This window comes from Rhinoderma darwinii, chromosome 5 (assembly GCF_050947455.1).
Source record: "Rhinoderma darwinii isolate aRhiDar2 chromosome 5, aRhiDar2.hap1, whole genome shotgun sequence".
Lineage (NCBI taxonomy): Eukaryota > Metazoa > Chordata > Amphibia > Anura > Rhinodermatidae > Rhinoderma > Rhinoderma darwinii.
This window is the reverse complement of record NC_134691.1, coordinates 229,389,135-229,414,271: the sequence shown is the minus strand read 5'-3', so window position 1 is coordinate 229,414,271 and position 25,137 is coordinate 229,389,135. Positions and strand designations below refer to the sequence as shown.

At 46.4% G+C, this 25,137-nt stretch overlaps 2 non-coding genes and 1 pseudogene across 2 annotated transcripts; all 3 read left to right on the top strand.

Moving 5' to 3' along the window:
* Positions 1-5,797: 5,797 nt before the first annotated feature.
* On the top strand, positions 5,798-5,990 carry LOC142654043 (U2 spliceosomal RNA). Its single transcript, XR_012848842.1, has one exon. It is a non-coding gene; the product is annotated as a U2 spliceosomal RNA (small nuclear RNA).
* A 6,577-nt stretch (positions 5,991-12,567) lies between these two features.
* Positions 12,568-12,755, top strand: LOC142653875 (U2 spliceosomal RNA). Its single transcript, XR_012848726.1, has one exon. It is a non-coding gene; the product is annotated as a U2 spliceosomal RNA (small nuclear RNA).
* Positions 12,756-24,697: 11,942 nt separating this feature from the next.
* On the top strand, positions 24,698-24,872 carry LOC142653769 (U2 spliceosomal RNA; annotated as a pseudogene).
* Positions 24,873-25,137: the final 265 nt, after the last annotated feature.

Here is a 25,137-nt window from a genome sequence, read left to right as displayed (position 1 = left end):
AGCCAATAAAGCAGCCCGCCCGCTCCCCTGCCCGCCACAATGGACCTACCTGTGTACACTAGATGGATGTGATGGAATGTACTGTCGTCCCTACATTTCAAGAAGAAGTAAGAATTGCAGTTGCAACAAAGCCTTGCTTGCCTACAAAGACAGCAGCAATTTGGATTTGTTACTTTGTTACCTGGAAGAATAACAAACTGTGCAAGGATGGAGGTTGTAGGAGCAAGGAGAAGTTGTCTGTAAAGTTGGTGGATGCTTATTTTCCATTTTGCAGTCCCTTGTCTCCCTCTTGTGGCCTCCTGGAGGCAACTAGCTGTGCAAAAAAAGACAGCCTGGCGGCCGGCTGTTGCAGTGTTGCCCTCTCAGGCAACACTGAGTGACTGACTGAGCCGCACCGTCTTATATAAAGTTCAGACGGAACTTTGCACGTGTCATAGTGGAGCCCTCAGGATTCCAGAGCCAGCTTTCTGACATCATAATGGGGCCTCAGAGATAAAAGCCTGGGCCCAGGCAGTGTTGGTCAGTGCTGCTCAGCAGGCAGCACCCAAATGGATTACAGCTGATACAAGGTGTGAAGGAACAAGGGGTGGCTGTGGGCATGCACTGGCTGCCGCTGCCAGTGTTTATCTGCATGGCAGCAGGGCATTTGGGCGTTGCCAGGAAGGCGTTTTTATGTAGATTCCTCCTCTTTCAGCACTGCATTGTGGTGCAAGCAAAAGAAGCAAATCCTGTGTAGCTTCCTCTCCGGCCTTTATTCACCTCCCGCTTAGTAGCTGTAAATGTGTGTGAGCCTGCAGGGCCCCATGGAATTGCCTAGGAGTAGGCTGAATCGCTGCAAGGGGTGAACAGCAGTATGGGACAGGCTCGGGCAACGCCCGTCCCATTCGGGTTATCGCTTCTCGGCCTTTTGGCTAAGACCAAGTGTATTTATATAGGAGGTTTTTAGTCGGAAGGTGCTCAGGTACCCTCTCTCTCGGCCTCGGGGGATCGTCCAGGTTCGCCTGGACTTCACCCCCGTGCTGCTATTTGGGAGAGAGGCTTAGTCCTGAGCAACGAGTTGCGATCCCCCCAGCCCCTTGGTCTCTGTACGTCAAGGGGCGCAGCCTACTTCAAGAACATCAAGCTTATGGGGAGAGTTATGAACGAGTGCGGTGTGTGGACCGTCAAGTGGAAGTACTTAGTGACTTTGATAAAGGACCCCTCCACCCAAAATACGAGACTCCCACCGGCTCGTTTTAAAATTGGAACAGTGAATGGCGACCTCTACTTCTCGGGGATGCCAAACTTCTGCAGGGCCTGCGGTACCTATGGGCATACCAGTTACAACTGCGATGTCACCTGCAGGAACTGCGGAAGCAAAGAGCACACAATAAGAGAATGCACAGGAGAAAAAAAATGTAACTTTTGTCAGAAAACTGGTCATCTGTATTTTTCTTGCCCCTATAGGTACCGAGGCGAAGAAGATGAGCAACCCGGAGCGCCCCCACGTGCTCCACCAGCGGACCAAACCCGTCCCCAGGGAGAGGAACAGACCAGCCACACGAAAGAGGAGAGAGGTACCTGGGCTTCAAAGGTGCGAGGGACTGGAGCCAAAACAGGTACCTCGCAGCCAGCAACCTTGGAGGATAAAGGGGAGCCCAGCGCGAAGGAAAAGCGGCAGACTAAGCGGAAGGCGGAAAAGGAGCAGGCCGGAAAAACTGAGGCATCCCAGAAGGCTGGTTGCTCAGGGGGTGCCGGGCCTGCTCCAAGCCCTGGGTCTCTGGCATCCTCGTCGGATGAAGAGGACGAGGTGCCGGTGGGTCCCCGTAAAAAAGGGAGGCAAGCCAGAGTCAGTAGGGGGGAGACAGGGGAGGAGCAGATGGACACAACGGTGAAAAACGATGCGGCTCCTCCTAGGACCCCCTCCTCGCCGCGACTGGTGAGGAGGGCGGGCACTGTTCCCCCTGTGGCAACTGACACCCCACCTTGTGCGCAACCTCCCCCTCCAGAAGGGCCCGCACGGTCCCAGGGGGGAGGTGCGAGCCCCCTAGGGGACCCACCCGACCTAGACGGTCAACCGGTTGAGACCCAGGGAGATCCGAATGAGTTTGGGCTCCCCGTACGCAGAGGTTTGGTTGCTGGCGTTACCCTCAGCGAAGGTAGTTCCTCTCCTTCCTTCTCCCTCCTGACAAATGATTCGGACGGGGGCGGGTATCTGAGCCCAAGTGAGATATTTGGTATTGCTGGTGGAGAAAATTTGTGATTTTAAGATACCGCTACTATTTATTATTTTAAAATCAAACACGTCTTCAAAACTCCACAATGTCTGAACTAAAGGGAATATCCCTCAACGTGAGGGGCGCCAAGTCCAAAGTAAGAAGGGTTGCTCTCTTCAATTTTTTATCTTGCCTGGCAGCCTCTGTTTTTTTCCTGCAGGAGTGCGGTATTCCCCATACGATGAAGTACACCAAATATAAAGAAGATTGGAAATATGGTCCATCCGTCTGGTCTGGATCAAACGAGTCCAGATCAGCAGGGGTCGCCATTCTTTTTAAGGGAAACGTTTTAATTGATTTTATTCAAGAAATCTTACCAGGACGTATTTTATTGGTTAAGGCTTTTATTGACGGTGTGAAATGGCAGTTTTTAAATTTTTACGGCTCACCTGATAAAAATGAGAGGGCAGAAATGGTAGAAGTTTTACCTCTTTTTATTAACACAACTGAGCCTTTTATCCTCGCAGGTGATTTTAACTGTATCCTGAGAGGGGAACGCCGGCTTACAAGTGCTACAAGCAGAAATTACGATAAGACCTCTGGACTGCTCAAAAATATGGTGAACGATTTTAATTTAAAAGATGTTTACAAAGAGTGTAACAGGAGCAGAGCCGGCGTTACCTGGAGCAACGCCACCTGTAGCTCCAGGATAGATTTTATATTTTGTAATGAGAACTTACTGCCTTTTAAATGTGAAGTTTTAACCAACGTGTTTTCAGATCATAGGCTTTTATCTTTTTATGTGAAGCGTGATCTTAATAATCTTATTTGTAAGAAGTCCTGGAAGATGAATGTTTCCCTTTTAGATGATCCACAGGTTTTAACCGATTTTATTGAATTTTACAAGAAAAGCAGGCGGGTGAGAGATACCAGAGCTCCCATCAGTGCATGGTGGGAGAAGATGAAAAGTAAAATAAAAGATTTTTTTATTAAAAAGAGTGTGGCAAAAGCCAAAATAAAATATGCTGTTTTTAATACACTAAACACCCGTCTGCAGACCCTGTACAAAATGCGAGACAATGAAATAGAAGTGGAAGCCGACATCACCGACCTCAAAAAGGAGATAGCCCAGTGCCTGGAGCAGAAAGGTAAAGAAATAATCTTTCGTTCAAAAATTCAAAACATAGAGGAGAACGAGACCTGCTCCAGGTACTTTTTTTAAAAAATCAACAACAAAAGGGCTGTCATCAAAAACATTGAAGGTGTGTCGGATGTACAGGGTCTTTTAAGTAAAGTTCATGAGTTTTATACTGACCTTTTTAATGTTAAGACTGTGGATCGTGATTTTATGCGTGACTCACTGAAGGAGATTACCACTGTTTTAGACCCTGTCTCCCAGAATTTTTTATTGCAGGACCTGACGGAGCAGGAGATTTTAGAAACAGTTAAAAGTTTTAAAGCAGGTAAAGTTCCTGGTCCGGACGGTATACCCAGTGAGTTTTATGTAAAATTTTATGATCTTTTAAAAGAAGATTTGTTTTTACTATACGCAGAAGTTTTTAAATCCAAGATGCTGCCTAAGTCCTGGCAGAAGGGTGAGGTCTCCCTATTATACAAGACGGGTGACATCGCAGTTTTAAAGAACTGGAGACCAATAACCCTTCTAAACAGCGACTACAAGATCATGGCTAAATTATGTGCGAACCGGATGAAAGCCATAATACCCCACATAATACATTCCAACCAAGTATGTGGGGTGCCAGGCCGCAGCATCTGGGACAATCTTAACCTTATTAAAGATGTGATTGAGGACACGAGGTCTAGGAAGAATAATTTAGCAATTTTATCAATAGACTTTGAAAAAGCTTTTGACCGTGTCTCTCACTTTTATTTGTTTAAGGTTTTAGAGCGTATGGGTATACCTGAAGGATTTTTATTATCCATCAAAGCCTTTTATAAAAATTGTACAAGTAAGATTTTAGTAAATGGTTTTAAGACACAGGACGTATTTTTAAACTCTGGGGTGAAGCAGGGGTGTCCCTTGTCCCCACTGCTTTTTATATGTGCGTTAGAGCCTCTATTATGCGCAATTCGCCGAGACAAGTTGATACGTGGAGTCCCCCTACCAGGGGGAGGCGGCATAGAGGCTAAAGCAGTGGGGTACATGGATGATGTAGCGGTTTTATGCAGGGACACCCGGTCGCTTCAGAGAGCCCTCAAGCAGATAGAGTTTTATTGCTGTGCTTCCAGTTTTAAGATAAACTTTAGCAAGAGTAGTATTTTAAGCATAGGAAGCATGGTTTTTAGTGACATACCAGTTCCTGTGTCGGATAATATTAAAATTTTAGGAGTCTCCTTCAGTGAGTACGACAATGGTTTTATCAGTTGGGACATGGTGGCGCAGAAAGTAAACAAGAAGATATGTATGTGGAATATGAGGAAGCTTACTATGGAGGGAAAAATTTTAATTATTAAAATGGTCATTTTACCCCTGCTTTTATATCTGAGTATGGTTTTCCCTCCTCCCACGGTTTTACTGAGAAAAATAACCAAAGCTTGTTTTACTTTCTTTTGGAGTTCCAGAATGGAGAAATTAAAGAGAGGAATCGTGATGAAGTCCAAACCAAAGGGTGGCAAAGACTTTCCAGATTTTAATAGGTTTCTTTTACTAAAATTTTTTAGCTTCTGTTTTAATTCCCTTTTTAAAGAGCACTATTGGTCGTTTTATTTACGTTATAATACAGGGTTTTTTATGCGAAGGTGTGGGTGGTTCCAGATTATTTTAACCTCACCTTATGCTTTTAATTTACCCCCACAATACGTAATTTTAGAAAAAATAGTTGCTTTATTTAAATTAAAAGGGAAGAGTATTAATGATCTTAAAAATAGCAAGAAGCTTTTAATCGACCTAAAAAGAGAGGATGCGGTCAGCAGAATAGACAATTTTAACGAAAAACGCAGTGGTTTTATCTGGAAAATGTCTAACATATTTTATCTCTTTAACACACAGAAGGACCTGGCCTGGAGCTGCATTCATCAATGTCTTCCATGCCGGGCATTCCAATACAGAAGAAGATTTGCGAGGTCTGCCGTCTGCCCGAGGGAAGGCTGCCAGGCTGAGGAGACAGTGCGTCATTTACTTTGGACATGTTACTTTGCACAACATTTTTGGAAAAAGATATTCCCTCTTATGGAAAAGATGGCAGACCTGAAGGACTTATGTTACGATGATATTTTATATGGACAATTTGGATGCCCGACCGCGAATCAGAAGACAATAGCATGGAAGACGATGAATTGCGCTAAAGAAGCTCTTTGGAAGGCCAGGAACATCCTTCTTTTTAAACACGACGTTTTAACAACGGATGATGGTTTAGGTCTTTGTTTTAGTGAGATGTATTTATATTATTTAATTGACAGGAAAGCAAATGCCACCCTTCTAAATAAATGGTTTGTGACTGACTGGAACTCCAATAAATAAAGATTTGCCACCATGTCCCCCTATAAATATTAATGTAATTTGATTTTTACTATTGTAACAATATGAAAATTTTGATGTAATTGTAGTGTTATTTATTGTAAAATTGAATTTTTATTAATAAATCATTGACACCCCCGCGAGGGGGTAGCCAACTGAAAAAATCTGTTCTTATCAGTTTAATATCTGATACGTCCCCTATCTGGGGACCATATATTAAATGGATTTTTAGAACAGGGAGATGGAAATAGAGCTTGCTCTGTCCACTCCACGCATTGACCTGGTATTGCAGTATTTCCAGGACCGGTGCACCCTTTCCTTATGTGTTGAGTAAAATCAGATTCCAAAAGTGTTTTTTCTCTTTGCCATTGTTTCTGTCTTTCTGAAGGGATCTCCCCTTTTAATCCCATTATTTCAACACCTGTTGGACAATGCATTTGTACAGTCATGTGTGATAATGAGCTCATTGATTAAATGCAATTAATGAATAGATTGCCACCTCTTGTTTTGTGTCGTCTGTGTTTCTGTGTTTCTGGCATTTCACATTGGAACAGCTCATTCACCTTCCTTGTCTTCTCTCCGCCCTCCCTCCTAGGTAGGTTAAAGAGCTGCACCTGAGCCAGCCACTGATTGATGCAGCACCACAGTCAAATAGTGGAGTGGAGTAGGGGAACAGCAAACAGCCAATAAAGCAGCCCGCCCGCTCCCCTGCCCGCCACAATGGACCTACCTGTGTACACTAGATGGATGTGATGGAATGTACTGTCGTCCCTACATTTCAAGAAGAAGTAAGAATTGCAGTTGCAACAAAGCCTTGCTTGCCTACAAAGACAGCAGCAATTTGGATTTGTTACTTTGTTACCTGGAAGAATAACAAACTGTGCAAGGATGGAGGTTGTAGGAGCAAGGAGAAGTTGTCTGTAAAGTTGGTGGATGCTTATTTTCCATTTTGCAGTCCCTTGTCTCCCTCTTGTGGCCTCCTGGAGGCAACTAGCTGTGCAAAAAAAGACAGCCTGGCGGCCGGCTGTTGCAGTGTTGCCCTCTCAGGCAACACTGAGTGACTGACTGAGCCGCACCGTCTTATATAAAGTTCAGACGGAACTTTGCACGTGTCATAGTGGAGCCCTCAGGATTCCAGAGCCAGCTTTCTGACATCATAATGGGGCCTCAGAGATAAAAGCCTGGGCCCAGGCAGTGTTGGTCAGTGCTGCTCAGCAGGCAGCACCCGACTGGATTACAGCTGATACAAGGTGTGAAGGAACAAGGGGTGGCTGTGGGCATGCACTGGCTGCCGCTGCCAGTGTTTATCTGCATGGCAGCAGGGCATTTGGGCGTTGCCAGGAAGGCGTTTTTATGTAGATTCCTCCTCTTTCAGCACTGCATTGTGGTGCAAGCAAAAGAAGCAAATCCTGTGTAGCTTCCTCTCCGGCCTTTATTCACCTCCCGCTTAGTAGCTGTAAATGTGTGTGAGCCTGCAGGGCCCCATGGAATTGCCTAGGAGTAGGCTGAATCGCTGCAAGGGGTGAACAGCAGTATGGGACAGGCTCGGGCAACGCCCGTCCCATTCGGGTTATCGCTTCTCGGCCTTCTGGCTGAGATCAAGTGTAGTTCTGATTACTTGTAGTCAGTGCTGCCTGGTCTTGGTTAGGAGGTGCTCAGGTACCCTCTCTCTCGGCCTCGGGGGATCGTCCAGGTTCGCCTGGACTTCACCCCCGTGCTGCTATTTGGGAGAGAGGCTTAGTCCTGAGCAACGGGTTGCGATCCACATACCCCCGTGTAGGCTTCGGCCGAAAAGGGGAGGCTGCGTAGACGTTACGTCACCAACGGGTGGCGTGACTATTCCAAAAAAATAAAAGATTCACTATGGATGAAAATCCAGGTGACATACCGGCGTATGCCCGGATTAAGAATACCGTGCGAGTTATTCTTTCGGAGGAGAAGGCGACGACTTGCGGCTTGAAATTCGTGGTGGAGACCGTGCTTGTTGGCATTTTCAATGTCCAAAAGAGGGAGATTTTGGCAGTGCAGGACTACCCAAGAAGAAGAACCTATGACATCACATTTATACAGAATGGAGTATTCCAAGATCTGCTGGCGGCATATGCAGTAAAAAAGGACCCGAGACTGGACGGAGTGGATTTTTACGAGCATGTTTTGGACATCACAAAAATGATTGTTATTAAGATGTACTGCCCATTTGCTGACGTAAAAGATGTGATGTCCTTTTTATCCCCCTATTTTAAAACGGTAAAGTGTATTGGCAAAGTCATGAATGAGGTTGGGGTCTGGACCTCTAAATGGAGATTTCTAGTGACATGCTACAGAGATGCCAATTTTACAGGAGGGATAATGCTGCCGCCAGCACGTTTTAAATTAGGAGATATGGCAGGAGACTTTTATTTTTCAGGGATGCCTCCATTCTGTAGGAAATGCCAAAAGTACGGTCACACCAATGAGTCCTGCGAGAGCACCTGTAGGAACTGTGGCAGCTCTGAGCACGAGGCCAAAACTTGCCCTCTGGGGAAAAGGTGTCGATATTGCAGCCGAGTTGGTCACCTTTTTGCATTTTGTCCCCACAGATCGGAACAACCCGAGGTCCGGCCGAGGCGTCCCGAGCAGCCAGCAGGCCAGATCGTACCCCCAGAAGGAGAGGAACCCCAAGGAGAAGGCCAGGATGAGATGGATACCTCTAGCAGACCCCCCCAAACAGGTGACCCAAAAGAGCAGAGACGGAACAAGCGTCGATCCAGTGATCAGCGGACGAAAAAGCCCCCCCAGGAAACTGGGGAGACGGGTAGTTCGGATGAAGCTGATCCTACTGGTCCGCAAGAGATGCTGGGTCAGCCTGTACCTGAGGCAGAGGACCCGGGCGGAGCGGCAGCGACACACAAGCGACGTAGGGCGTACTCGGAGGTGGCAGCGGGGGTGCCGATGGAAGTACCTGCATTGGCGAAGGCAGGGAAACCACTGGACGTGCCCCCGAAAGTGACAACTAAAGGTCCACCCCCTTCTAGCCAGTTGGGGGATACACGGACAGCTGCCTCCGAGGTGACGGAGGTCCCAGAGACGTCAGGGAGCGCAATTCCTGCCCCTATCGAAGGGGAGGTCGCTGCCAAAAAAGCTCCAGCAGATGAAATGTTGCCCGTGGAGTCCATATGGGATCCATTTATGATTAGTGCCTCAGGTATGGCGGGGGGTCAGCTAAGTGATGGGAGTTCCTCTCCTACCTTCTCCATATTTTCCGTGGACTCCAAAATTGAAGGCTATGAGAGTGCAAGTGGGGTCTCTGGCGACGCGGAGGACTGCTGAGGCCACCTCGGGTAAGATTATAAAGACTGTCTCTCTCCCTTTTCCTCATGGCTGAGTTATGTGGTCTTTCCTTAAATGTAAGAAGCGTGCATTCTAAGACAAGAAGAGCTGCCCTGTTTGATTACCTCTCTATTCTTACCGCGTCAGTTTTTTTCCTACAGGAATGCTGCATCCCACATCGCATGGACTATAAAAAATATGAAAGAGATTGGAGACTCGGACCTTCGGTGTGGTCCGGGTCTAACGAATCTAAAGCCGCAGGTGTCGCCATTTTATTTAAAGGGAACGTTTTAATTGACAGTTTTTATGAAATTTTACCAGGCAGAATTTTAATGGTCAAAGCTTTTATAGACGGTATTAAATGGCAGTTTTTAAACTTTTATGGTTCTCCTGAGAGAAATGAAAGAGCTAGAATGCTAGAGATTTTACCCCTTTTTATTAATGATTCAGAACCACTTGTTTTAGCGGGTGATTTTAATTGTATTTTAAAGGGGGAACGCCGGTTCTCTAATTCAGTAAGCAGGAACTACGACAAGACCTCGTCAATTTTAAAAGATATTGTTACTGATTTTAAACTCACCGATGTTTTTAAAAAATGTAACAGGGATTTATGTGAAGAGGCCGGCGTTACCTGGAGCAACGTGACCTGCAGCTCCAGGATTGATTTTATCTTCTGCTCTTACCAAATACTGCCTTTTAAATGTGATATTAACCCAAACGTCTTTTCTGACCATAAGTTATTGTATTTTAAAGTGAAATGTGATAACGAAAGAAGAACTCCGAAAAAAGCCTGGAAATTAAACGTATCCCTTTTAGAAGATCCGCAAATTTTAGCTGATTTTATTACCTTTTACAAAGGCTGCAGACGGGTAAGACATCCCAATATGCCCATCGTCACCTGGTGGGAAAAAATGAAAGTTAAAATAAGAGATTTTTTTATTAAGATTGGGATGAGAAAAGCAAAAGAGAAATGCAAATTTTATGCAAATTTAAATACCCGTCTGCAGACCCAATATAAATTCAGAGAACAGGGTATGCTGGTGGACAAGGAGATCATTGAGATTAAAAAAGAGATCTCCCAGTGCCTGGAGCAGAGGGGAAAGGAAATAATATTTCGCTGTAAGGTAAAACATCTTGAGGAGAACGAGACCTGCTCCAGGTATTTTTTTAAGAAAATCAATGATAAGCATACCCTGTTGGATAATATTGAAGGTGAAACAAATACCCAAAATATTTTAAAAAAGGTACATGGGTTTTATGCGGATCTTTTTAATGTTAAAAACATTGACAATGCTTTTATGAATGACTCATTGAAGGAGGTTGATGCTGTTTTAGATCCTGTCTCCCAAAACTTTTTATTACAGGAGATTTCAGAACAAGAAATTTTAGAAACTACCAAGAGTTTTAAAACAGGTAAAGTTCCTGGTCCTGATGGTATACCCATAGAGTTTTATGTTCTATTTTACGGTATTTTAAAGGAGGATCTCCACTCTCTTTTTACACAAGTTTTTAGAACAAAAGCCCTCCCGGGGTCCTGGAAGAAAGGTGAGGTGTCCCTGCTGTACAAAAAGGGGGACAAAACCGACATTAAAAACTGGAGACCAATTACACTGCTAAATTGCGACTACAAGATAATGGCTAAAATTTGTGCAAATAGATTAAAAGCAGTCGTAAACAAAATAATTCACTCCAACCAGGTCTGTGGGATACCCGGGAGGAGCATATGGGATAACCTGAACCTTTTAAAAGATGTTATTAATGACACAAAGGAGAGGAAAGGCAAAATGGCAGTTTTAACAATCGACTTCGAGAAAGCCTTTGACAGAGTGTCACACTTTTATCTTTTTAAGGTTTTAGAGAAAATGGGTATACCGGAAGGTTTTATACAGTCTCTGAAGGCCTTTTATGACAACTGCACTAGCAAGATTTTAGTCAAAGGTTTTAAAACACAGGATGTCCTTTTAAATTCCGGAGTGAAGCAGGGGTGTCCCTTGTCCCCACTACTTTTTATTTGTGCAATTGAGCCTCTACTGTGCACCTTGAGGAAAAGCAAACAGATACGTGGAGTCCCCCTGCCGGGCGGGGGGGGACTAGAGGCAAAGGTAGTGGGGTACATGGATGATGTCGCGGTACTGTGTAGGGACACCCTATCACTGCAAACAACTTTAAGACAGATCTATAAGTTTTGTTGCTCCTCCGGTTTTAAAGTCAATTTTAATAAAAGTAACATTTTAAACATTGGCAATATGATTTTACAGGACATTCCAGTCCCTGTGTCAGAGACTGTGCAGATTTTAGGGGTCTCCTTCAATGAGTTAAACAATGGTTTTAACAGTTGGGACTTGGTGGCACAAAAAGTTAATAAAAAGATTTGTATGTGGAATTTGAGAAAGCTGACTATGGAGGGAAAAGTTTTAATTACCAAAATGGTGATTTTACCGATTTTATTATATTTGAGTATGGTTTTCCCTCCCCCTGATATTTTATTAAAAAAAATAAATAAAGCTTGTTTTACATTTTTATGGAACTCCAAAATGGAAAAACTCAGGAGAGAGAAGGTGATGAGGCCAAAACTAATGGGTGGTAAGGATTTCCCTGACATAAAGACCTTTCTTTTAATCAAATTTTTTACTGCATGTCTTAACGCTGCTTTTAAGGATCACTACTGGTCATATTTTATCCGTTTTAACACCGGTTATTTTATGAGGAGGAACGGATGGTTCTCCACGGTTTTAAGCTCCCCGTATGCTTTTAACCTCCCTGACCAGTACAAGATTTTAGAGAAAATTGTGAACCTTTTTAACTTGAAAGGCAAGAGAATTGAAGACGTGCAAAATAGTAAAAGTGTTTTAAAAAAGATAAAAGAAAATGTTTTAGTAGCCCCCATTAGTAATTTTAGTGAACAAAAGTGCAAACAAATATGGAGAATGGTAAATATTAATTATCTTTTTAATCCTCAGAAAGATCTGGCCTGGAGTTGTGCCCACGAGTGTCTTCCATGCCGGGCATTCCAGCATCGAAGGGGACTGACCAACTCGGCTGCGTGTCCAAGGGGAGGTTGCAGAGATGATGAGACAGTCTACCACCTTTTCTGGCAGTGCTACTACGCACAATTGGTGTGGTCAAGAATCCTCCCCTTGGCACAGAAGATTACAGGACTACAGAGATTTACAAGCAATGGCGTTTTTTATGGATGTCTGGAATGCCCAACACAGACCCGTAAAATGATGGCATGGAAGATCACTAACTGCGTCAAAGCAGCTCTGTGGGCGGCCAGAAACATTCTTTTATTTAAACATGACGTTTTAACTGTGGATGATGTTTTAGCCATTTGTTTAAGCGAGATGCACAAGTATTTTCTTTTAGATAAAAAACTCTCTCCTGTTTTATGTAGAAAATGGTTTTTTAGTGAATGGAGTTCCATAATATGATGCCACCAAGTGCCCTTTTATAAGTTATGTGATTTTATCTGATAACTTGTATTTATTATTGTCATACCATTGTTGTAAACTCTGTGTATTTATTGATCTTATTGTAAAAATGTAAAGATTGTAAACCTTTTGTCAAAAAATTTTAAATAAACGGTTACCTCCTTTGTTGGGGTAGTCAACTCAAAAAAATCTGTTCTTATCAGTTTAATATCTGATACGTCCCCTATCTGGGGACCATATATTAAATGGATTTTTAGAACAGGGAGATGGAAATAGAGCTTGCTCTGTCCACTCCACGCATTGACCTGGTATTGCAGTATTTCCAGGACCGGTGCACCCTTTCCTTATGTGTTGAGTAAAATCAGATTCCAAAAGTGTTTTTTCTCTTTGCCATTGTTTCTGTCTTTCTGAAGGGATCTCCCCTTTTAATCCCATTATTTCAACACCTGTTGGACAATGCATTTGTACAGTCATGTGTGATAATGAGCTCATTGATTAAATGCAATTAATGAATAGATTGCCACCTCTTGTTTTGTGTCGTCTGTGTTTCTGTGTTTCTGGCATTTCACATTGGAACAGCTCATTCACCTTCCTTGTCTTCTCTCCGCCCTCCCTCCTAGGTAGGTTAAAGAGCTGCACCTGAGCCAGCCACTGATTGATGCAGCACCACAGTCAAATAGTGGAGTGGAGTAGGGGAACAGCAAACAGCCAATAAAGCAGCCCGCCCGCTCCCCTGCCCGCCACAATGGACCTACCTGTGTACACTAGATGGATGTGATGGAATGTACTGTCGTCCCTACATTTCAAGAAGAAGTAAGAATTGCAGTTGCAACAAAGCCTTGCTTGCCTACAAAGACAGCAGCAATTTGGATTTGTTACTTTGTTACCTGGAAGAATAACAAACTGTGCAAGGATGTAGGTTGTAGGAGCAAGGAGAAGTTGTCTGTAAAGTTGGTGGATGCTTATTTTCCATTTTGCAGTCCCTTGTCTCCCTCTTGTGGCCTCCTGGAGGCAACTAGCTGTGCAAAAAAAGACAGCCTGGCGGCCGGCTGTTGCAGTGTTGCCCTCTCAGGCAACACTGAGTGACTGACTGAGCCGCACCGTCTTATATAAAGTTCAGACGGAACTTTGCACGTGTCATAGTGGAGCCCTCAGGATTCCAGAGCCAGCTTTCTGACATCATAATGGGGCCTCAGAGATAAAAGCCTGGGCCCAGGCAGTGTTGGTCAGTGCTGCTCAGCAGGCAGCACCCGACTGGATTACAGCTGATACAAGGTGTGAAGGAACAAGGGGTGGCTGTGGGCATGCACTGGCTGCCGCTGCCAGTGTTTATCTGCATGGCAGCAGGGCATTTGGGCGTTGCCAGGAAGGCGTTTTTATGTAGATTCCTCCTCTTTCAGCACTGCATTGTGGTGCAAGCAAAAGAAGCAAATCCTGTGTAGCTTCCTCTCCGGCCTTTATTCACCTCCCGCTTAGTAGCTGTAAATGTGTGTGAGCCTGCAGGGCCCCATGGAATTGCCTAGGAGTAGGCTGAATCGCTGCAAGGGGTGAACAGCAGTATGGGACAGGCTCGGGCAACGCCCGTCCCATTCGGGTTATCGCTTCTCGGCCTTTTGGCTAAGATCAAGTGTATTTATACAGGAGGTTTTTAGTCAGAAGGTGCTCAGGTACCCTCTCTCTCGGCCTCGGGGGATCGTCCAGGTTCGCCTGGACTTCACCCCCGTGCTGCTATTTGGGAGAGAGGCTTAGTCCTGAGCAACGAGTTGCGATCCCCCCAGCCCCTTGGTCTCCGTTAGTCAAGGGGCGCAGCGAAAGCTGCGCGGTTTGACCTGGCCACGCTAATGGCAGGCGAACCCGATGCGGTGCCGGTGTACGCCCGGCTGCGAAACTCTGCTAGAGTCATCTTGGCAGAGGGTGGAGGCGGTCCACGAGGTGTCAAGTTCCTCGTCTACGAAATCCTCGAGAAGTTGCTGGCGGTCTGCAAGCATGAAATTTTGGAGATCCAGGATTACCCAAGGCGTGGAGTTTTTGACGTAACTTTTGTTGGAGAAGGTATCCTCCGTGATGCTATGGACAAAGCTGAGAGGGAAAAAGTTCAACTCACGTCTTTGGGAGTCCAGGTAATAGAGCATGCTTTTGAGGTAACCAAACTCGTGGTGATTAAGATGTATTCCCCATATGTGAAGGACCAGGAAGTGGCAGCATTCTTAGCTGCCTACTTCAAGAACATCAAGCTTATGGGGAGAGTTATGAACGAGTGCGGTGTGTGGACCGTCAAGTGGAAGTACTTAGTGACTTTGATAAAGGACCCCTCCACCCAAAATACGAGACTCCCACCGGCTCGTTTTAAAATTGGAACAGTGAATGGCGACCTCTACTTCTCGGGGATGCCAAACTTCTGCAGGGCCTGCGGTACCTATGGGCATACCAGTTACAACTGCGATGTCACCTGCAGAAACTGCGGAAGCAAAGAACACACAATAAGAGAATGCATAGGAGAAAAAAAATGTAACTTTTGTCAGAAAACTGGTCATCTGTATTTTTCTTGCCCCTATAGGTACCGAGGCGAAGAAGATGAGCAACCCGGAGCGCCCCCACGTGCTCCACCAGCGGACCAAACCCGTCCCCAGGGAGAGGAACAGACCAGCCACACGAAAGAGGAGAGAGGTACCTGGGCTTCAAAGGTGCGAGGGACTGGAGCCAAAACAGGTACCTCGCAGCCAGCAACCTTGGAGGATAAAGGGGAGCCCAGTGCGAAGGAAAAGCGGCAGACTAAGCGGAAGGCGGAAAAGGAGCAGGCCGGAAAAACTGAGGCATCCCAGAAGGCTGGTTGCTCAGGGGGTGCCGGGCCTGCTCCAAGCCCTGGGTCTCTGGCATCCTCGTCGGATGAAGAGGACGAGGTGCCGGTGGGTCCCCGTAAAAAAGGGAGGCAAGCCAGAGTCAGTAGGGGGGAGACAGGGGAGGAGCAGATGGACACAACGGTGAAAAACGATGCGGCTCCTCCTAGAACCCCCTCCTCGCCGCGACTGGTGAGGAGGGCGGGCACTGTTCCCCCCGTGGAAACTGACACCCCACCTTGTGCGCAACCTCCCCCTCCAGAAGGGCCTGCACGGTCCCAGGGGGGAGGTGCGAGCCCCCTAGGGGACCCACCCGACCTAGACGGTCAACCGTTTGAGACCCAGGGAGATCCGAATGAGTTTGGGCTCCCCGTACGCAGAAGTTTGGTTGCTGGCGTTACCCTCAGCGAAGGTAGTTCCTCTCCTTCGTTCTCCCTCCTGACAAATGATTCGGACGGGGGCGGGTATCTGAGCCCAAGTGAGATATTTGGTATTGCTGGTGGAGAAAATGTGTGATTTTAAAATACCGCTACTATTTATTATTTTAAAATCAAATACGCATTCAAAACTCCACAATGTCTGAACTAAAGGGAATATCCCTCAACGTGAGGGGCGCCAAGTCTAAAGTAAGAAGGGTTGCTCTCTTCAATTTTTTATCTTGCCTGGCAGCCTCTGTTTTTTTCCTGCAGGAGTGCGGTATTCCCCATACGATGAAGTACACCAAATATAAAGAAGATTGGAAATATGGTCCATCCGTCTGGTCTGGATCAAACGAGTCCAGATCAGCAGGGGTCGCCATTCTATTTAAGGGAAACGTTTTAATTGATTTTATTCAAGAAATCTTACCAGGACGTATTTTATTGGTTAAGGCTTTTATTGACGGTGTGAAATGGCAGTTTTTAAATTTTTATGGCTCACCTGATAAAAATGAGAGGGCAGAAATGCTAGAAGTTTTACCTCTTTTTATTAACACAACTGAGCCTTTTATCCTCGCAGGTGATTTTAACTGTATCCTGAGAGGGGAACGCCGGCTTACAAGTGCTACAAGCAGAAATTACGATAAGACCTCTGGACTGCTCAAAAATATGGTGAGCGATTTTAATTTAAAAGATGTTTACAAAGAATGTAACAGGAGCAGTCCAGAGGAAGCCGGCGTTACCTGGAGCAACGCCACCTGTAGCTCCAGGATAGATTTTATATTTTGTAATGAGAACTTACTGCCTTTTAAATGTGAAGTTTTAACCAACGTGTTTTCAGATCATAGGCTTTTATCTTTTTATGTGAAGCGTGATCTTAATAATCTTATTTGTAAGAAGTCCTGGAAGATGAATGTTTCCCTTTTAGATGATCCACAGGTTTTAACCGATTTTATTGAATTTTACAAGAAAAGCAGGCGGGTGAGAGATACCAGAGCTCCCATCAGTGCATGGTGGGAGAAGATGAAAAGTAAAATAAAAGATTTTTTTATTAAAAAGAGTGTGGTAAAAGCCAAAATAAAATATGCTGTTTTTAATACACTAAACACCCGTCTGCAGACCCTGTACAAAATGCGAGACAATGAAATAGAAGTGGAAGCCGACATCACCGACCTTAAAAAGGAGATAGCCCAGTGCCTGGAGCAGAAAGGTAAAGAAATAATCTTTCGTTCAAAAATTCAAAACATAGAGGAGAACGAGACCTGCTCCAGGTACTTTTTTAAAAAAATCAACAATAAAAGGGCTGTCATCAAAAATATTGAAGGTGTGTCGGATGTACAGGGTCTTTTAAGTAAAGTTCATGAGTTTTATACTGACCTTTTTAATGTTAAGACTGTGGATCGTGATTTTATGCGTGACTCACTGAAGGAGATTACCACTGTTTTAGACCCTGTCTCCCAGAATTTTTTATTGCAGGACCTGACGGAGCAGGAGATTTTAGAAACAGTTAAAAGTTTTAAAGCAGGTAAAGTTCCTGGTCCGGACGGTATACCCAGTGAGTTTTATGTAAAATTTTATGATCTTTTAAAAGAAGATTTGTTTTTACTATACGCAGAAGTTTTTAAATCCAAGATGCTGCCTAAGTCCTGGCAGAAGGGTGAGGTCTCCCTATTATACAAGACGGGTGACATCGCAGTTTTAAAGAACTGGAGACCAATAACCCTTCTAAACAGCGACTACAAGATCATGGCTAAATTATGTGCGAACCGGATGAAAGCCATAATACCCCACATAATACATTCCAACCAAGTATGTGGGGTGCCAGGCCGCAGCATCTGGGACAATCTTAACCTTATTAAAGATGTGATTGAGGACACGAGGTCTAGGAAGAATAATTTAGCAATTTTATCAATAGACTTTGAAAAAGCTTTTGACCGTGTCTCTCACTTTTATTTGTTTAAGGTTTTAGAGCGTATGGGTATACCTGAAGGATTTTTATTATCCATCAAAGCCTTTTATAAAAATTGTACAAGTAAGATTTTAGTAAATGGTTTTAAGACACAGGACATATTTTTAAACTCTGGGGTGAAGCAGGGGTGTCCCTTGTCCCCACTGCTTTTTATATGTGCGTTAGAGCCTCTATTATGCGCAATTCGCCGAGACAAGTTGATACGTGGAGTCCCCCTACCAGGGGGAGGCGGCATAGAGGCTAAAGCAGTGGGGTACATGGATGATGTAGCGGTATTATGCAGGGACACCCGGTCGCTTCAGAGAGCCCTCAAGCAGATAGAGTTTTATTGCTGTGCTTCCAGTTTTAAGATAAACTTTAGCAAGAGTAGTATTTTAAGCATAGGAAGCATGGTTTTTAGTGACATACCAGTTCCTGTGTCGGATAATATTAAAATTTTAGGGGTCTCCTTCAGTGAGTACGACAATGGTTTTATCAGTTGGGACATGGTGGCGCAGAAAGTAAACAAGAAGATATGTATGTGGAATATGAGGAAGCTTACTATGGAGGGAAAATTTTTAATTATTAAAATGGTCATTTTACCCCTGCTTTTATATCTGAGTATGGTTTTCCCTCCTCCCACGGTTTTACTGAGAAAAATAACCAAAGCTTGTTTTACTTTCTTTTGGAGTTCCAGAATGGAGAAATTAAAGAGAGGAATCGTGATGAAGTCCAAACCAAAGGGTGGCAAAGACTTTCCAGATTTTAATAGGTTTCTTTTACTAAAATTTTTTAGCTTCTGTTTTAATTCCCTTTTTAAAGAGCACTATTGGTCGTTTTATTTACGTTATAATACAGGGTTTTTTATGCGAAGGTGTGGGTGGTTCCAGATTATTTTAACCTCACCTTATGCTTTTAATTTACCCCCACAATATGTAATTTTAGAAAAAATAGTTGCTTTATTTAAATTAAAAGGGAAGAGTATTAATGATCTTAAAAATAGCAAGAAGCTTTTAATCGACCTAAAAAGAGAGGATGCGGTCAGCAGAATAGACAATTTTAACGAAAAACGCAGTGGTTTTATCTGGAAAATGTCTAACATATTTTATCTCTTTAACACACAGAAGGACCTGGCCTGGAGCTGCATTCATCAATGTCTTCCATGCCGGGCATTCCAATACAGAAGAAGATTCGCGAGGTCTGCCGTCTGCCCGAGGGAAGGCTGCCAGGCTGAGGAGACAGTGCGTCATTTACTTTGGACATGTTACTTTGCACAACATTTTTGGAAAAAGATATTCCCTCTTATGGAAAAGATGGCAGACCTGAAGGACTTATGTTACGATGATATTTTATATGGACAATTTGGATGCCCGACCGCGAATCAGAAGACAATAGCATGGAAGACGATGAATTGCGCTAAAGAAGCTCTTTGGAAGGCCAGGAACATCCTTCTTTTTAAACACGACGTTTTAACAACGGATGATGTTTTAGGTCTTTGTTTTAGTGAGATGTATTTATATTATTTAATTGACAGGAAAGCAAATGCCACCCTTCTAAATAAATGGTTTGTGACTGACTGGAACTCCAATAAATAAAGATTTGCCACCATGTCCCCCTATAAATATTAATGTAATTTGATTTTTACTATTGTAACAATATGAAAATGTTTGATGTAATTGTAGTGTTATCTATTGTAAAATTGAATTTTTATTAATAAATCATTGACACCCCCGCGAGGGGGTAGCCAACTGAAAAAAAAAATCTGTTCTTATCAGTTTGCATTTTGATTTGCATAGCTCCGCCCCCTTCGGGAAAGAGCTATCGAAGATCCTCCCCAAGCGACAGGAACAGCTGGAAGAAGCCATGGCCTCAACCAGCAACCCTGCCACCCAGAAGAAGAAGGCTGATGGACCAGGTGAGCCGACCCAGGCCAGGACATCTCCTCCTGAAGCCTCCTCAAGCCAACAGGCCACCAGGAAGCCGAACCAGGCTGCTCCAACCCTGGAGCCCTGGATGAAGCAGACGGTGGCCCTGAAGCTGAAGGAGGTGGACGGGAGAGTGCCGGACATGACGGAAGAAGTGTTCTGCCAGAAGATGCTCCTGGACCAGGGCTTCGCTAAGCCGGAGACCATCAGCATCCAGGCCTTCATGACCGGGATGTTCTTCGTGACCTTCGCTTCGATCAACATCTGCAGAAGGTACTGGGAGATGGTGAAAGCGGCGAGGCCTGAATCCCCTTTCTCTCGCTTTGTGGGCAACTGCCCTGTCCAAAGAGAGGAAAGGCGGGTGACGGTCTCAATGCGGAACCCACACACCCCCGGCAAAGACATCACCACGCTCCTGAAGCGGTTCTGCACAGTGGTGAGGGAACCCACCCACATCCTGAACGGACTCGGCTTCTGGACTGGCAAGTGGTCGGTAATCGTCCGACTCAACAAGGATTCAAGCGCGGAAGACGGCCTCCAGCACCTGCCCCAGTCATTCTCGCTGGGCAACTCCTACGGCCTCATCTACTACCCGGACATGCCGCAGATCTGCAGGAGATGCAGCAAGAAGGGTCATTCGATGAAGGACTGCAAGGAGGACGCCTGCAAGAACTGCCGGGTAACAGGACACGAGACCAAAGACTGCCCGAAACGGACAATGTGCAACCTCTGCGGACAAGCAGCCCACTCTTACAAGGACTGCCCGAAGAGGGATCGATCCTGGGCAACTGTAGCAGCGAAAGCTCCAGCCAGAGGGAACCCCGCCCCAGCCAGAGCTCCAGCGGCACAGAAGACCGGGAAAAAGAAGGATGGTAAGAAGACGACAGTCCCTCCCCCCCCCTCTCCCGGCCCTCCCTCGCCCTACCCTTCCCACCCTCCCTCGCCCGGCCCTCCCCACCCCCCCATCCCCAACCCCTGTCACCCCCACTGAGGCTCTCACCTTCTCCTACCCACCCATCTCAGTGGTCCTGTCACCTGCACCTCTCCCAACCCAGCCTCCCTTCTCCCCAGCTCCAGCAGCACTAACATCTTCCTATCCAGCTGCTGGAGTCCTCTCCCTGGAGGATTTTCCCCCTCTTGTCTCCTCAGGTGCCATCCAGAGGAAGAGAAAGGTGAGGGACAGCCCAGCGGCTGAGTCCTCAAAGCGACAAGTCGTGGAAATCTGCGAAGATTCCCTTGCGCAGCAGGAGGAAATGGAGCAGATGGTGGAGGAACTCGTGTCTGAACCTGAGGTCATCGACTTCACAACAGACATCCAGGTGGCTTCAATCCTGGAACAATTTTTGTCAGAGGGCCTGCTGGATCTTCCGGATCCGCCAGACTCCAGAGAGGAGGATCCGCCCGACCGGACTGGTAACTAAGGTGTATCGTTTGCACTAACCTTCTTTATTCTCCCCCATGGCTGCTAAACTTAACATCTTTAGCCTCAATGTGAGGAGTGTTAGAGATAGGACTAGATGTCAGATGGTGCTAACTTTTCTTTCCAAGCAGTCGAGTGATGTATTTATGCTGCAGGAATGTACTCTCCCCTCTTCCAGGTCATACCATCATCTGGCCAGGCAGTGGACCCATGGCCCGTCCTACTGGTCTGGTGGGGGCGACTGTAAGTCTGCAGGGGTTGCCATCCTGATTAGGGGAAGCGTATTTACTGTTGACTCTGTCCAGGAGCTCGCCTGCGGCCGCTTGTTGGTCGTAGACGGTTCCTGGGCAGGAGAGCCGATTAGGCTCATCAACGTATACGCTCCCCCTATGAAGGCTGAGCGCCTGGAACTATTCCAGACCCTGCGGACCCAGCTCGCCACCACTAGGGCAGTGGTGATGGCCGGGGACTTCAACTGCCCCATCGAAGAGGATGGACGAAGTTCCGGCACTTCAATCAAACTGGATGTCAGTTCCAAACTGCTTATCGAGATGGTAACCGAAGCATCCTTGCAGGACGTTGTGGGCTCCATGGGGATCGGCTCTGTGAACTATTCATGGAGCCGACCCGATGGCTCACTTCGTTCTCGGATTGACTTTGTGTTCACCTCCCGGGCAGTCAAGCAGCATGGGCACTCCATGGTCCCCTGCTTCTTCTCTGACCACAGGGCCATTCTCTTCCAGGGTGCCATCGGCCACGGTTTTCCTCCCGGCCCTGGCTCCTGGAAGCTGAATTGTGCCCTGCTGGAAAGAGAGGAGGTACTGGCGGAACTTAGAGACGCCTATATTGTTTGGAGGAATGATAAAGTTTTCTTTGACAAAACCTGTGACTGGTGGGAATATGTTAAAGTTGAATTTCGTTGTTTCTTTCAGGCAAAAAGTCGTCAACAGGCGTGTGAGAGGAAGAGAGACTTCAGAGAGATGCAGCGTCAGCTGCGATCCCTGCAAGACCTCCTTCAATGCGGCTGGGACGTCAGGAAGGAGCTGGAGGAAGCCAAAAAGGGCCTGAAAAGGCACTTTGAGGAGGAATCCAAGCGAATTGTCTTTCGTTCCAAGGTGGAGAACCTGGAGAAGGGTGAGAAATGTAACTCGTTCTTTTTCAGGAAACTCCATGCCGGCCACACGCCCCTGAAGGAACTCCGAGATGAGACCGGAAACATGCATTCTGGGAAGAAGGAGGTGATGGGAGTCGTCACAGACTACTATCGAAGCCTCTACTCCCGGAAAACCACTGACCCCGAAGCCGCCGATAAATTCCTGTCAGGTATCACTAATCATCTTGATCCTGCAGGTACGGAGGCTATGGATGTACCCCTGACGGTGGAGGAACTGCTCTCTGCCGCTAAATCCTTCAGACCCGGCAGGACCCCGGGCAGTGATGGTCTCCCAGCAGAGCTCTATGTAGCGCTGGGGGACTTGATCTGCCCGGACCTGCTGGAGCTCTATGAGGAGATGGTGGTGGAGGGTAGAATGCCACCGTCCTTGAGAGAAGGCATGATCACGATCTTGTATAAGCGGAAGGGGGAGAGATGTGACCTGAAAAACTGGCGTCCCATCTCTCTCCTGAACGTGGACTACAAGATCCTCGCCAAAGTATTGACCAACAGACTGAAGGTTGTCATCGGACAGATCATCGGATCGGACCAAACCTGCGGCATTCCTGGCCGTAGGGTGGCCGACAGTCTTGCCCTGGTGAGGGACACGGTGCACTACATGCAAAGCCGCCGTACACACGCGGCCCTGGTCAGTCTGGATCAGGAGAAGGCTTTTGACCGGGTCTCTCACGAATTCATGGGTAAGGCTCTGCGTAGGCTGCGGCTTGGCAGGTTGTTCTGTTTGTATGTTAACCTGATGTATTGTGACATTTACAGCTCGGTGCTGGTGAACGGCTGGAAGACTGACCCCTTTCCTGTATCGTCGGGGGTTAGACAAGGCTGTCCTCTTTCACCTCTCCTTTTTGTTTGTGTTATAGAGCTCTTCGCAGAGGCTATCCGGCAGAATGGAGAGATCAGAGGGATCACCGCACCAGGTCCAGGACACTTCGAGGTCAAATGCTCGCTGTACATGGACGACGTGACCGTCTTCTGCGCTGACCAGAGTTCGGTGACTGCACTCGTCCAGACCTGCGAGGAGTTCGGACGCGCTTCAGGGGCAAAAGTCAACTGCGGGAAGTCGGAAGCCATGCTCTTCGGACAGTGGTACCTGCCTTCTCCTGCCTCCTTCCCGTTTACTATCAAGCCGGACTTCATCAAAATTCTGGGAGTCTGGTTCGGTAAGGAAGGTGCAGCCCTAAAGTCGTGGGAAGAACGCTTGGCCAAAGTCATCCAAAGAATCGGACTGTGGAGCCTCAGACAACTCACTATTGAGGGCAAAGCAATGGTCCTGCGTAACGAAGTCTTGCCTGTGCTACAATATACTGCACAGGCATGGCCCCCTCTTGCCACCGTCTCGAGGGCCATTACCAGGACTGTGTTTCGCTTCATCTGGGGCTCGAAAATGGACAGAGTAAAGCGGACTGTTATGTACAAGGAGCCCCGCAAAGGTGGGAAGGGTATACCCGACATTCCCACTCTGCTGCGGATCGCTTTTGTATGTGACTGTGTTCGTAGGACTCTGAGGACAGCAAACGGCTCTGCGGGCAAGGCCATGTCCCGCTACTTCCTCCTTCCCCTCTGGCGAGGTTTTGGCTGGGACAAGTGGGACAGCTCCTTCCCTTACAACTGGCACGCTCCCTGGTTCTACGGAGATGTCGTCCGGTTTGTGAGGGAGCATCAACTGGAGGGTCTTAAGCCCGACTTGTGGAAACCTAAGACGATCCACAAGCACATCAGAGCAAAGGACTCACTGGAGTCTGTTCCAGGGCTTCATGCCGACACGTTGGAGACTGTTTGGACTAACGTGTCATCTGGCAGGTTGACCAACGGACACAAGGACATTTCATGGATGGCCATCCAGGGAGGACTGCCTCTTAGGTCATTCATGCATGCCCGCAACCTGTGCAAGACCCGGTACTGCCCCAGGTGCCCCTTCACGGAGGAAACATCTTTGCACATTTTCTGGCAGTGCCCCTTTGCACAGGGTCTGTTGAAAGCCTTGGAACATGAACTCAAGGACTCAGTACCCAGGAACAGACTGTCGTACCGCTCGGTACTTTATGGACTATTTCCTGGGAATACCACGGATGGAGCAATCCAGGAAGCCTGGCACCTTATGAACTGCTTTAAGGACGCTATATGGTTTGCCAGGAACCGTCTGATTTTGCGGAGAGAGAGTGTGTCCGTCCAGGACTGCCGCAGGCTGATCCACAGCCTGCTCAGAGACTATTCCACCTGGGACAGCCCGGACGTCGATGAGGAAGAGGACTGATACCCCCCCTTCCCCCCACTCTCCCTTCTTGTGTGTTGTCTTTCAATAAAGCTTCGGGCCTGTGATTTCCCCCTTCCCTATCCCCTCCTACCCACTCCCCTATCCCATCACTTGTCTGTAATGCTTTGTTGTTTGGCTTTAGTGAATGCAAGAATGTTAGTGTAGCATGTGGTGTAATGTATAGCATAGGCTAGCCTGTACTGTGTATTATACTGTCATGTTATGTTTGACGACTGTTATTATTTATTATTTGCTGCTTCATGGCTTGCGCTGCGTCGCAGTAATGTTTGTATGATGACGATTGATTGTCAATAAAGCATTCTTCAATCAAAAAATCTGTTCTTATCAGTTTAATATCTGATACGTCCCCTATCTGGGGACCATATATTAAATGGATTTTTAGAACAGGGAGATGGAAATAGAGCTTGCTCTGTCCACTCCACGCATTGACCTGGTATTGCAGTATTTCCAGGACCGGTGCACCCTTTCCTTATGTGTTGACTAAAAGCAGATTCCAAAAGTGTTTTTTCTCTTTGCCATTGTTTCTGTCTTTCTGAAGGGATCTCCCCTTTTAATCCCATTATTTCAACACCTGTTGGACAATGCATGAGTGATAATGAGCTCATTGATTAAATGCAATTAATGAATAGATTGCCACCTCTTGTTTTGTGTCGTCTGTGTTTCTGTGTTTCTGGCATTTCACATTGGAACAGCTCATTCACCTTCCTTGTCTTCTCTCCGCCCTCCCTCCTA